This window comes from Nicotiana tomentosiformis, chromosome 3 (assembly GCF_000390325.3).
Source record: "Nicotiana tomentosiformis chromosome 3, ASM39032v3, whole genome shotgun sequence".
NCBI classification, from domain to species: Eukaryota; Viridiplantae; Streptophyta; class Magnoliopsida; order Solanales; family Solanaceae; genus Nicotiana; species Nicotiana tomentosiformis.
The window spans coordinates 85,813,586-85,828,419 of NC_090814.1; positions in this window are offsets into that span (position 1 = coordinate 85,813,586).

Here is a 14,834-nt window from a genome sequence, read left to right on the forward strand (position 1 = left end):
GTGACCCCGAAGCTGATCCCTAAGAAATTTTGTATGCCCGAGATACCTAAGTATAATGCAACAACTTACCCAAATGAGCATGTAACCTCTTATATATGTGCCATCAAAGAGAAAGACTTAGAGAATGATGAGATCGAGTCTGTCTTGCTGAAGAAGTTCGGAGAGACCTTATCGAAGGGAGTTATGATATGGTATCACAACTTACCTCCTAATTTTATTGATTCATTTGCTATGCTCACAGATTCTTTCATGAAAGCACAAGCCAGGGACATCAAGGCCGATACTAGAAAATTGGACATTTTAAAAGTAAGACAGAAGGATAACGAGATGCTCACAGAGTTCGTGTCCCGGTTTCAAATAGAAAGAATGGACCTATCACCTATCGCTGATGATTGGGCCGTTTAGGATTTCACCCAGGGGCTCAATGTTCGAAGTTCAGTGGCTTCATAGCAGTTGAAACAAAAACTGATAGAATATTCGGCCGTTACTTGGGCCGACGTGCATAACTGGTATCAATCGAAGATCAGAGTAGAAGATGATCAACTTGGGGGCCCTTCGGGGTCTATTTATCCCGTCATAAACATCGAAAGAGTTAAGAGAGACATCGATTGTGAATCGAGACCAAACAAGGATCGGTACCAGCCGTATAACTCTATGAGAAATGAAAGGAGAAGTGACAGAGGTCAGAGCAACCGGGGACTCATGAGCAAAAACAGCTTCGATAGGCCCATCGGGCCTAAAGAAGCGTCGAGGTTATCGGAATACAACTTTAATGTCGATGTTGCTGCCATTATATCAGCTATCGGACGCATCAAAGACACCAAATGACCTCGACCTTTACAATCTGATCCAACCTAAAGGGATCCTAACCAGATATGTAAATATCACAATACTCACGGCCACAGAACGGAGGATTGTCGATAGTTGACAGAGGAAGTAGCATGACTATTCAACATCAGGCATCTTCGAGAATTCCTGAGCGACCGAGCCAAGAATCATTTCAGGAATAGGAATTCTAACAAACAGACCGTACAAGAAGAACCTCAACACGTCATTAACATGGTCATTGGTGGGGTCGATGTTCCACAGGGGCCGATGTTTAAATGCACCAAAGTGTCCATCACGACGGAAAAATGAACTTGAGCTTACATACATGAAGGAACCTTGTCTTTCAACGATGAGGACATGAAAGGGATCGTGGAACCCCACAATGATGCACTGGTAATATCTGTACTCGTAAATAAAATTCGAGTTAAACATGTGTTAATTGATCCAGGTAGCTCGGCCAACATCATCCGATCGAGGGTCGTGGAGAAGCTCGGTCTACAAGATCAAATCGTGCTTGTAGTCCGAGTTCTAAACAGATTCAACATGGCATATGAAACCACTAAGGGTAAGATAACGTTACTGGTGAACATCGTCGGGACCATCCAGGAAGCTAAGTTTTATGTAATCGAAGGAGACATAAGATACAACACTTTGTTCGAAAGGCCATGGATCTACAACATGAGGGCAGTACCTTCAACTTTGTACCAAGTGTTAAAATTCCCAATACCATGCGGAATTAAAACAATATACGGATAAAAACTAGTCGTAAAAGAGATATTTGCGGTCGAAGAGGCAATTCCGATATCCGCACTTGCAACGGCAAATGGGCCGAATTTGGTCACAAAGCCAGAAACTAAATAGCAATTACCGACACCAGCTCCGACCCAACCGGAGAAACAGGGGACAAATGAAGATGTTGATTATGACTATGGGGTACCTAGGTCTTTTATAGTCCCCGATGATTCAAACGCCACTAAATCGACGGTCGAGGAGCTGAAATATGTCATATTGGTCGAGAACCTACCTGATCGAAAGGTATACCTGGGCACGAGGTTAAATCCCGAGCTCAGGAAAAAACTCATTTAGTTTCTTATAGATAACATAGATTATTTTGCTTGGTCTCACCTTGACATGACAGGGATCCCACAGGAGATAACCACGCATAAGCTAAGCTTGGACACAAAATCTCATCCGGTGAAGCAGAAGAGGAGACACCGGTCCGAGATCAAACATGCTTTCATCAAGGACGAGGTATCTAAACTCCTTAAAATAGGTTCCATTCGGGAGGTTAAATACCCGGATTGGTTAGCGAACGTAGTAGTAGTCCCTAAAGAGGGAATAAATTAAGAATGTATGTAGACTATAAGGATGTGAATAAGGCATGTCTCAATGACTCTTTCCCTTTGCCCAACATCGATCGAATGATCGATGTCACGGCCGGCCACGAGATCCCCAGTTTTATCGATGCTTATTCCTGGTACAACCAAATACGAATGGACTCGGGCGACTAGGAAAAAACCTCCTTCATCACTAAATACAATATCTATTATTATAACGTGATGCCATTCGGGTTAAAAAATGTCGGTGCCACTTACTAACGCCTAGTAAATCGGATGTTCGAGGAACAAATAAGAAAATCAATGGAGGTTTATATTGACGATATGTTGGTTAAGTCCCTGTGAGCAGAGGACTATTTAAAACATTTACAGGAAACCTTCAGTATATTGAAGAAATACAATATGAAGCTGAACCCGGAGAAATATGCGTTTGGAATTGGATCAGGTAAATTCCTCGGATTCATGGTATCCAACCGGGGGATCGAAATCAACCCCGACAAGATCAAAGCCATCGAAGATATCACGGTTGTGGATAACGTGAAGGCCATACAAAGGTTAACCAGGTGCATAGCAGCCCTTGAGCGATTCATCTCGAGATCCTCCGACAAGAGCCACCAGTTCTTCACACTATTGAAGAAGAAGAATAACTTCTCGTGGATCCCGGAGTGCCAACGGGCCTTGTAGGAACTCAAACAGTATCTATCGAGCCTACCGCTGCTCCACACACCGAATATAGACAAACAACTATACTTGTACTTGGCAGTATCAGAGATAGCGATAAGTGGAGTCCTGGTACGGGAATAACAAGGTACGCAATTTCCAATTTACTATGTTAGCAGGACCCTAGGTGAGGCCGAAACTAGGTATCCTCACCTAGAAAAGCTGGCGCTAGCTTTGCTAAGTGCCTCTAGAAAGCTAAAACCATACTTCCAGTGTCACCCCATATGTGTCGTGACTACTTACCAATTGAGGAATGTTATGCATAAGCCCGAGCTCTCGGGACGGTTGGCCAAATGAGCCGTAGAAATCAGTGGGTACGATATAGAATATCGACCCTAGACCGCCATTAAGTCTCAAATTTTGGCACACTTTGTAATCGATTTTATGCCAGCCCTAATACCCGAGTTCGAAAGAGAGTTACTAATCAACTCAGGACCTCCTCGGGGATCTATACCCTCTTTACGGACGACGCCTCGAACACAAAAGGGTCCGGACTTGGCATTGTATTGAAGCCACCAATAGGCAATGTAGTTAGACAATTTATTAGGACTGTGAAATTGACTAACAATGAGGCCGAACATGAGGCCATGATTGCAGGTCTCGAACTAGCCAAAAGCTTGGGGGTAGAGGTAATTGAAGCTAAGTGCGACTACCTCCTTGTGGTAAACCAAGTTAATGGGACATTCGAGGTCAGAGAAGAACGAATGCAAAGGTACCTGGATAAATTGCTGGTAACATTGCATCGATTCAAAGAATAGACTTTGCAACACATACCTCGAGATCAAATAGTGAGACCGATGCTCTCACTAACCTAGGGTCATCGGTCGAGGATGACGAGTTCAACTCAGGGGAAGTTGTACAACTTATAAGATCGATAGTGAAAGAAAGTCATACTGAGATTAACTCAACGAGCTTAACTTGGGACTGGAGAAATAAATATATAGAATACCTGAAGACCGAAAAACTGTCGTCGGATCCAAAGGAATCGAGGGCCCTATGTACAAAGGAAGCCCAGTTTAGCCTATTCGAAGACGAAACCCTGTTCAGAAGGACATTTGATGGCCTACTCATGATATGTCTAGGACCAGGGGACACCGAGTACGTTTTGAGGAAAATCCACGAAGTCACTTGTGGAAATCATTCAGGCGCCGAATCATTGGTTCTAAAAGTTATTAGAGCCGGCTATTACTGGATCGATATGGAAAAGGACGCAAAGGAGATCGTACAAAAATATGATGAATGTCAAAGACACGCTCCGATGATTCATCGGCCCGGGGAGCTGCTGCATTCAATTTTGTCACCGTGGTCGTTCATGAGTGGGGAATGAATATTGTCGGCCCCCTTCCATGGGTACCCGGTAAGGCTCAGTTTATATTATTTATGACTGACTATTTTTCTAAGTGGGTGGAAGCCCAGGCATACGAAAAGTTCAGGGAAAAAGAAGTCATCGACTTCATTTGGGATCATATCGTATGCCGATTTGGAATGCCGACCGAGATAGTGTGCGACAATGGAAAATAATTTATCGGCAGCAAGGTAAGCAAGTTTCTCGAAGATCATAAGATAAAAACAGATCCTATCAACACCCTACCACCCTAGTGGGAACGGGCAAGCAGAATCGACCAACAAAACCATACTCCAAAACCTCATAAAGAGGTTAATTGACGCCAAAGGAAGATGGGAGGAAATCCTGCCCGAAGTCTTATGGTCATACCGAACGACCTCGAAGTTCAGTACCGGGGCCACCCCATTCTCACTAGTGTACGGCGCCGAAACACTAATACCGATCGAAATCGGAGAGCCAAGTCTCAGGTTCTGATATGCACACGAGCCTAGATTTATTGGATGAAAGTCGTGAAGCAGCCCTTGTCCGGATGGCCGCCCAAAAGTAATGGATCGAGAGATATTACAATCGAAGGACCAACCTTTGATACTTCAATGTCGGGGACTTGGTACTAAGGAAGTTACATTAAACACCTAAAACCCGAATGAATGGAATTTGGGGCCGAACTGGGAAGGCCCTTATCAAATTATCGAGATCACCGGTAAATGATCGTACAAACTTGGAACGATGAACGGTGAGCAACTACCGAACAACTAGAACATAGCTCACTTGAAGCGATACTATTGCTAAGGTACGATCTCATTCATTTCCTTTTATTTATTTACATTCTGAACTAACACCTACAGAGAATCATCAAAGAACGATACAACTTTTAGGCCGGAAAGCACGCGTTGCAGTCTTTTTCCCTTGAACCAATTTTGTCCCAAATGGATTTTCCGACAAGGTTTTTAACGAGATAACAAGTAAATCATGCTAATTAAAATTGAAGGCCGATTACGAACCGGTATCGAACACCACAACAATATTCGAGGCCTCTTTCTGATCGGCCCCGAACATTAGGGGGCATCACCCTCGGATAACAACTTTAGCAAGGAAGGAATCTTTGTGATTGAACGATCCCGGATCGATCAATAGTATTTACTGTAAGGGCCAAACGGTCACATCAATCGTGCCCGCATAGACTACTTGAGCCCTGGCACAAAACTTGTACACATGTATAACTATCACGCACAAGAATAAAAAGAAGTTTCTACCTTGCGGATAAAGATCTTGCCTTTTAGAATTTCTCTTTTTCTTAAAGGAATTTCCTATATACGATCCCTTAAAGGTATCGAGCCCAAGGGCCACCTTATCCGGGTTCAAACGATCACCCTAATCGGGGATTGCCGTTCAAAAACAAATTCGGATGGCTCGGGCTATTGAAGGCCGAGGGTGCAAGACCTATTAGGAAACGCCTGAACCTTAAAGGATGCGGCCATCCCCATTCGGGGACTGATATCTTAGGCAAGCCCGGATAACTTGGGGTAACAAGCCCATTAGGCAACACCCGAACTAAAAATGCTATGGCCATACTAAAACGGCTTAGAGACAGGACCCGTAACAAAAATAAGGCCTTCAAAAATTTCATAACCGGTTTTAAAGGCTACCCTCGGCAAACTACAATCTAAAAAGTCATAAGTACTTGGGGAGAAAAAAGTTTTCGATCATGTCGAACCCCCACGATGCATTAAACAAAATAATGTCAAAGGCAAGGTCTGAACATGACCTAACTATTTTATGCTAAGGCATTTTGATCTTTGCAAACATAAAGAATAAAGCAAAGGAAACTATTTTATGCTAAGGCATTTCGATATTTGCAAACATAAAGAATAAAGCAAAGGAAAAAAAAATTCTTAAACTGTCGAAGGGAAAAAAGCCTCGTATATTATATATAGTCTTTACAAAGGCCAAGTGGCTTTAACAAAAGTACAAAAGTACACAAGAAAAATAAAAAGCAAAAAATTTCTACAAAGGCGTCTAAACAGCCTAGTCTTCTCCACTCCCAGGTCCATCGGAACCCTCGGAGTCTTCTTCTTCTTCTTCTTCTTCGGGGTATGCTAACTTCTTGGCCTCGGCCTCGAGCCCCTAAGTAGTTTCGATCTCGGCTGATAGATCGAAACCCCGAGCATGAATCTCCTCAAGGGCCTCTCTTCGCGACTGTCGCTTCTCGTATTCAACGTTATCTTTCAAATAGTCCTGGGCCGCCTCGGCATCAGCCTTATATTGGGCCACCATCACATCGGCGTCGGCTTTAACCACCGCGGCCGCTGACTTGGCCGTTTCAAGTTCCTTGGCCATGATTTTCTAATCAGAGGCAGCCGAACCTAGCCGAGACTGGAGCTCTTCGACCTTTTTGGCCTACACCTCAGCCTTTTTCCTTTGTTGCTCGAAGCTGGACCTCAGCCAAAGTAAGTTGCACCCGAGCAACCTCCTTTTCCGAGGCCAGACGATCCATCCTGGCCCTCTATTCGTCGATCTCGGCCTTGACAACATCCATCTCAACTCGAAGTTGGTCTACTTGATCGATTTTTTGTTGGACCTGCGGATTGTGATGATTAGCCACCGAGCCTAGCTCATCGTCACTAACCTCAAATATGTTTACCTGCTCGACCAGATCAGTATGCTCCTTCTCAGCCACCTAGATCTCAGCTCGGAGGCTCTTAGCCTCCCCCTCACGTTGCTCACTAAGAAGTCACTAGGAATCTATCTTCTCAGTGAGCCCTCGGACCTCGGCCTCAAGCTGTTTCAGCTCATCCTGGTATCGGAGAAAAGCCTCATGGTAAATCACCGAGGCCTACAAACACGAAGAGAAAATATTAGAGCTATCTACAAAATAGTCTAAGTGCAAATTGAAAACCAATGAGGAATGTTTTAAGTTACCCGGTTTAACGCATGTTGCGCTTCGTTGAACAGGCAGGGTGCATCCATCTCATTTATTTTGGCCTAATCATCCTCGGTCACCAGACATCGAATATAACTGGCCACCCCTACGGGGCAGAAAGGACCCGCAATCCTCCGAAGGGAGAAAGTGATGAATTGCTTCCGGCTAGGATCCACGCTCGTGGCAGGGAATCGATTGACCAGTTTGGGACTCAAGGAAGTTACACTTGCTCCCGAAGATGGCCTTTTCCTCGGTATCTCTAAATCTCCCAACCCGGTGACACCCTATGTAGCCGTAGAGTCCACACAATCAAAGAAGTTGCGGAAGGGATCATCCGCTCCGAGGACTCACTCATTAGGACGTTCTCTCACCGTCTGAGCCTCATTGTACATGGACTCAGTGAATGAAGGTGACTAGGTGATCTCTATCACACCGAGTGCTTCCTTCGGCCCACTGCCCACTGCCCGGGAAGCTTCGGCCTCGACCTCCTCCTCGGCCTCCCTAGCTCGATAAAGATTGGCATCGCCTCCCTCTGGTTCGGAGGCCCTTTGCTCTTCGAGTCGTGTCGACACTCGGGATACCAAATTGAAGGTTTCCTCCTCTTGTTCTTCTTCAGATTCATCCATCAGCTAATAGAGGGAATCCAAAGGTGGTGCTCGAGCATTGTTGCTTTCTTTGGACTTGCACACCAGTCTTCTCTTTGTTTTTCTTTTCTCCGAGCCCGGAGAACTCAGATCCCTTTTTCTATTCTTCTCTTTATCCTGTTTCAGACCAAAGGATTCAGTAGGGAAATCATCACTATTAGATCGAGGCCTCATTTGAACATCCTTGGGTAAACTTACAAACAGAAATAAGACAAGTAAGGACTTAATTATGTGGTAGGGAAACCACATATTACTCATAAAAGGGATCTCACCGTGCGAACGGGCCTCCCATCGGCCCTTTGAAAGCTCACGCCACGAGCGCTCGAAATAAGGCCTTTGCGATATTATGCCCTCGACCCACTCCTTGAGTCGAGGAAGCACGTTTGGGATTCGGGCAACAGTTGCACTGTCACAGAACACCGATAAGAAAGAAGGAAAAAGGGCAATAAATAAAACCTTGGAAGCAAAATTATATACTTACGTTTCATGATCCATTTCTCAAGGAACGACATGTGCTCGGTCGGGATCAAGTCTGAGGTCCTCACTCGGACGAAACGGCCTAGCCAATCTCGATCCATATCTTCATCGATACTCGAGAACGCGGCTTTACTGGCCCGACGAGCGAGCTTGATCAGCCCTCCCGGTAGAGTCGGGGACTGTATAAATGCATAAGGTGGTCAATCGTGAAAGGGCACCCTTCGATCTTACTTACAAAGAAACGATCCTCCAAAAAGAATGGTGAATTTGATCGAGGGTTACCTCATATCTTTTGCAAAAATCAATGATAACCGGGTCCAAGGGGCCCAACGTGAAGGGATAAGTGTAAACACTTAAAAATCCCTCGACGTGGGTGGTGATGGCTTCGTCAAGTTCGGGAACCACCACATATTTTTCAGCCCAGTTAGAATCCTTTTTGACTTCGGAGAGAATATCTTCGGTGATCGAGCAGATATACCTCGAGACCTCCTTACATCGGCTTGGTACGGAGGAGGACTTTTCAATTTTAAAATCAACATTGACCGGGCATCCACTTGGATGAACATTTTTAGAGGTGGTTCTAGTGCTGGTTCCTCGACAGTTGTACATAAAGCGGTTTCTTCGGTAGCAGGCCGCGAGGTAGAAGGATTTTTTTTTTGGGGAACGGTTTTGGAAATTTTTGCCATTTCTTTATAGAGAGGAAATAAGGAAAAAAGAAAGTTAAAAGATTACACTTAATGGTTTGAGATGAAGGCAGAGCATAAGTTCTTATAAAAAGACCTCAAATATAAGTGCTTAAAAATATTGAGATTGCTAAGATACGGGGGTAGAAGTTTTGAATGTAAAGTTTGAATGAACAAATGAGGGGGTATTTATAGTTTTCAGTGACGGTTCACATCCAGGAGTGGCCGACCATCAACTGGCATACATTTAATGCCTTTAAGACTTGACTGACAAGACGTTTCGACTGTTTTGTCATTTCTATCGTATGATGTAGAAGATAGAATCAAAAGGTCATGTCGTTTCTCGTCATCTACTCTCCAAAAAATGAGGGGACTATCTGTATGCAGTCGAAATCGAGCTCGCCTACGACATGGCAAGTTAGGCTCGGAACATGACAACCAAAGATTGAAGATCGACCCCTAGTCCCACCGAGCTAGGACCCGGGGTCAGAACGCATGCCTTCGAGATTATTAAGTCCGTAATCCCGGAGTTGACCTTAGCCCCGATCGAGCTCGAAGAAACTTTATTATTATTATAACAAAAGACCGAGATATCCGTGACCGGTCGGATATTACAGCGGGAATCTCGGCACGAATCAATAACGAATCGGCAATCAGCGAATCAAGAGATCTTTTACCTTTTATAGAATTGTACCTAAAGTAGGATTCTTCTATTATATGAAGGGGGTTTGATAATTCATTGAACACATTATAACACGCATCCCAAATCAATATATTATTATTCTCTTTAAATTCTTATAATTCTCTTGTTGTTCTGTTTTGATATCAATTAAAGCACTTTTGGTTCGAGGGTGGCTAACTTTCCAAGGCTTGGACTGTTCAACTTGTGTGGTTTGCATTTATTTTTCCATTACTTATTTCAATTGCAATCTAATTTGTCGTTTTGTATCAAGTTAAATCACGTATCCTTAAAACCAATTACAAATTCAATTGTTATCCGATTTTGAGGGTAAACAATATTAATATATAATAATATATTTTATATATAATTCGTATATATTTTAAATATATAACTATCCAATATAATTATTTTTAACCGATCGATCTTTTTTAATGCTCATTTATGAGTGGCTTAAGGAAAATTTGTTAGTTCCGATAGTTAATCTAACTGAGAAGGCTCTCTATCAGAATTTGTTTTTTGTTTTTAAAGCTCAATTTAAAATCTCTGATTAAAAGTTAAATTTTTTTTAATCATCCTACCCTACTAGAATTTATGAACTTGCTTGTGAGGAAGGACACTTGGAATGGACGGCTTCGATGAACTGTTTGTAGGTGCGTGGAACACTTTAAAGAAGAGAAGTTTGAGCCGGTACATATGATTTATTTATTTTTGCTTTTTGCTACTAAAAAGAGTTTGTTTTTGCTTTTACTTCCTAAGGAGTTTGCTTTTGTTTTGAAAAAGAGGGAAACAGGGTATTTGTTGGAGGAGATAAGGGAATCATCAAAGATTATATGGTTGGAAGTGGACGGCTGTGATTGGATGAGCTCATTCACTCTGTCACCACATGCCAAAATGCACAAATGAAAAATGGTGAGGGATGATATGATATTTAGTATATAAGTTGGGGACCGCTAGCTGAAAATGTTGTGCTCAATCTCAACTGGTTGGCAGTGGTGTTCATAAAAATCTAAAAAATGAAACCAAATCGAAAATCCAACCAAACCGACCAAAAAAATCGATACTTTTTAAGTTTGGTTTAGTTTTGATTTTGAATTTTAAAAAACCGATCAAATTTGATTTGGTATTGGTTTTAATAAAAAAAATAACCGAAAAAATCAAACCAAACCGACTATAGAAATAACTATTTAAATTTATTATTACACACACACACACACACACACACACACACACACACATATATATATATATATATATATATATATATATATATATATATATATATATATATATAAAGTTTCTAAAATTTTATGGTACATATTAGTCATTTGTACTTTTAGTCTAGTTCTTTGCTATTATAACAATTTAATTCTTTGTTTTTATATTCTAGTTTGATTGGTAGTTTTCTTTTGCTAAGTACAAGAATATATTTCATGTTAAAAATAATCGATTAATTGAGAAATTAAATTATTCATCACTATTTGATTCAATTATCATCAATATATCTTGGTAAATGATAGATTTCTCAAATAGCAATTGGTTTGATAGTGTTACGTTGAAAATGTAGTCGTCGGAGTATGTGTTTGGTAGTGTATATCTCATATTTAAGAAAAAATTCGATAAATAACTGAAAAAATCGAAAAACTGACAAAAACCGATAAAATCCGAATCGATAGAAAATCAACTTAATTGGTTTGGTTTGGTTCCAATATTTGAAGAACCAACTTAATTGATTTGGTTTCTTTTTAGGAAAAAACCGATTCAAACCGAACCATGAACACCCATATCAACTGGTTTTCGATTTTTTCTTTGGGCCGCTGATTTCCAAAATGCGAGAGCTAGTAGGTTAGAACGAACACTTTTTTTTCAAAGTAAAAAAAAAAAAAAAAAGGGAAACAAACAAAGAAAGGTGAATTAGAGCTTCAGATTTGAACGAGTAAATGAAATTACTGAAAATATATTAATTAATATTGCAAACAAGAAGAAAATGTAACACAACCGAGTTGGGTGAAATAAGGCTGTATGGGACTAAGCGAAGCACAGACAGAGTACAAGTAAGCAATGGCAGAATCATATTATAAAAAAATAAACTCATAAAAAAGTCAATGAAAGTTATATATATATATATATATATATATATATATATATATATATATATATATATATATATATATATATGCATCATTTTTTTACCTAACTATACAACATAATTTATTGGCGAAATGAAGTATGTGGCTCCGCGCAAGACCGCCCGGGCCTAAGGCCACTAAAGCAATAACCTTAGGCCCCCAAAATACTTAAGGCCCCAAAATCTATAAATAATATATATAATATTTAATAATTATGCACTATTGATAGAATTTTTAAATTATTTATATATAATAAAAGGAGAGGCAAAAGCACATTATTAAGACAAGTGGCATAACCACAAAAAGCCAAGTGGCATTATTATTAAGATAAAATAAACTACCTTTTTAACTAAAAAAAATATTAAATTTTGAATTAATTTGTTACTCTATTTGAATTAATAAATATAGATATCTTATAATTAGCTATATTAAAAAAACAAAAATATATATATAAAAAAATAACTACTCATTCAAATTGGGGAGTAGTTTCAAGTTGGAGTTTTAAAGTTATTTTAAAATAAAAAAATAAAAAAAAATAAAAAATTAAATTAGCTACAATAAAAAAACGAAAATATTAATAATAAAACAAAACTACCTATTCAAGTTGGGGAATAGTTTCAAGTTGGAGTTTTAAATAATTTTAAAATAAAAACGAAAAATAAAGAAATAAAAAATTGCCAATTCAAATTGGGGTGTGGTTTCAATTTGGAGTTTTAAAACTATTTTAAAATAAAAAATGAATATATATATATATATATATATATATATATATATATATATATATATATATATATATATATATATATATATATATATATATATGCATCTCTTTATACTTTTGATGAATTCAAAATTATAATTTAGTAAAAAAATATTACATTATTTTAGTTTTTAATAAACTACAAAATTTGAAAACTAATCAAATAAGTATTACCGTAGAAAGAAATGTACGAAAAGAGGGGGATAGAGATAATTTTATGATATTTATATTTTAAATTAGTTAAAAAATAAAAGATAAATAAATAACACTCAAGAAAATTATCAATAGTACTAAGTATTTGCTAATTCAATAATAAAAATAAAAAGGATCAAACAATTTATTTGATTACTATATGATGTGTATCCTTTAGTTTTGTACAGATTGTGTTATATTTTTGTACACTATATTAAATAATAAAATACAACTAATATTTATTAAGTTAATATGATATATTAGATCATAATTTTATAAGATTAATATTCTGTCAAATTATTCGTGCATCACGCAGGTTCTTATACTAGTTTGGTTAAAATAGTTATAGTCAAAAGTTTTACACATCTTAAATTGTAGTTACTAGTTGTTTCCTGTCTTTAAATCAACCCAACTTAAATCGATTTTCCTGCAATGTTAGTTTAGAACATTTTTTTAAGTTATTTGAGTGCCTTTGTAGACATTTTTCAAACTACTTAGATAACTAACTATTAAAATTCGTCCATAACATTGAATGACTCTTGAAACATATTAGTTACTATAATATTATTTGTTTCAACTTATATTTAGAATTAAAAGTGCTAAGAGAAACTGTATAAGTAGAAGAATACTCTAATGAGCAAACTCAATCAGGTAAAAAGTGATAATTCAATTACCATTAATAATTTCTATATCAGCTGCCTTTGTTGAAAAAGTTTTTCAAAACTAAATCAATGAAGTTCAGCTTGACAACACAAGAGAGGATTAAACAAATTGGTTAGACATTGGCAATAATTAAAATTGATTATAATTTCTTTAGATTTCGATAAATTATAAGAGTAAAAAAATCAAAAATTTAAGGCCTCACTTTTTATTTTCGCCTTAGACTCCATATTATGTCGAGCCGCCCCTGGCTCCGCGAAAGAACATTACAAAGCCCCTCTCTTCTTCACTCAAAGAGGCAATGCACCCTTTGTTTGAATGGTACTTGATTCATAAAGAATGATTCTTTTGAAGTTATACGAACTTTCTAAAAAAAAAGAGGGGCATCTTAGCCTTCTTCTCCCTTGCGGATCTATTACAACTAGCGATTCTGATAAACATTATTATAGAAATTGGGGCTAATTCAATAGAGGACTTATCGCGATGCCCGCGGACCAATTTACGATGTCTCCATCGCTGACGTTCGTCAAGCAGGCCACGTGGATTGGCCAGGGTCTTCTTCGGCTAATTCCACCTTGCTCTATTGTCATCCCTAATCATATTGATATTGTTTACCCCTCAAAATCGGATAACAATTGAATTTATACGCGGTTTTAAGAATACGTGATCTAACTTGATACAAAAATGAGAAATCATATTCAAATTGAAATAAATGATAAAAAGGTAAATGCAAACCACACAGGTTGAAACAATCTTGGCCTTGAAGGTTGGTCACCCTCGAGTCAAAGATGCTGCAATCGGTGTTGGAACAGGGTGATAAGATAATAATGACTAGAAATAATAATTTATTGCTTTAGGATGCGTGTTACTATGTCCTTTATAAATAATTAGACCCTCTTTATATAGTAGATGAGTCTTACTTTAAGTACAATTCTATATAAGGTAAAAAAATCTCATGATTTGCTAATTAATTGGTTTCATTAATACGTGCCGAGATTCCCGCCATGATATCCGATCGGTTACGGATATTTTGGCCTTCCGTTATTTTGGTTCGATAATGTGTTCTCAAGGTAATTCGGAATCGCGGTCAGTTCTGGGGTTACGAACTCGATAATCTTAAAGAAGCATGTTCTAACCTCATGCCTAGGTTCGATGGAACCCCAGGGCCGATTTTCAATTCATTATGTTTCATCCCCGATCTGTCATGCAATAGATGAGCTCGATTTCTATCGTATAAAGATATGATGATCAAAGTAACTCGTAAAAGTCATAATATGACGTTTGGTTCTGGATTTACTGGAAATCAAATCGATTCGAATAATCACACGAGGTAGTCAGGTAGTACAGTAATTTATTCTTCACTATATTAAGTGGTGTAATTATTTAACTTCAAGACCACTCTGTAAATGGAAATTGATGTATATTCTTGAAAACTTTTAAAAGATAGAAAATCACGCTTC